Raw genomic sequence first — 443 nt, 5'->3', positions numbered from 1 at the left:
GTAAGTGGTCGAGTAAGTAAAGAAAATGTAAACAAATAAAATACGAAAGCTCCAAAGGATGGGGTAATCGAATCCTAAGTATTCTAGACCGGTAAAAATGCCTTACATGCCTCAAGCAATTATTTCCTAGACAATGAATCTCTAAAACCTTGTCACCACACTCTCGCACTAGCAACAATCAACCTTGATCACTTACCACACTCTCGCACTAGCAATATGAACAAGCAGGCATTAAGAACGATTCATTATTGTTAGTAAACTCAAACTCATCTAATCCCTTACTCAGAGCCAAGTAAACCTCTAGCATTGGCTAATTCACGAATCTCATCTACACCTCTCAGTCGCTGAAACGCCCTAGATCTAATCTCAACCTCTCGGTCTGTTGACAGCATTAAGAACACCAACCTAGAAGGAAATCTATCAATCATTTACAATCAAACTAA

Source organism: Camelina sativa, chromosome 6 (genome assembly GCF_000633955.1).
Source record: "Camelina sativa cultivar DH55 chromosome 6, Cs, whole genome shotgun sequence".
Taxonomy (NCBI): Eukaryota; Viridiplantae; Streptophyta; class Magnoliopsida; order Brassicales; family Brassicaceae; genus Camelina; species Camelina sativa.
The sequence above is the reverse complement of the archived record's forward strand: the minus strand, read 5'-3'. Positions refer to the sequence as shown.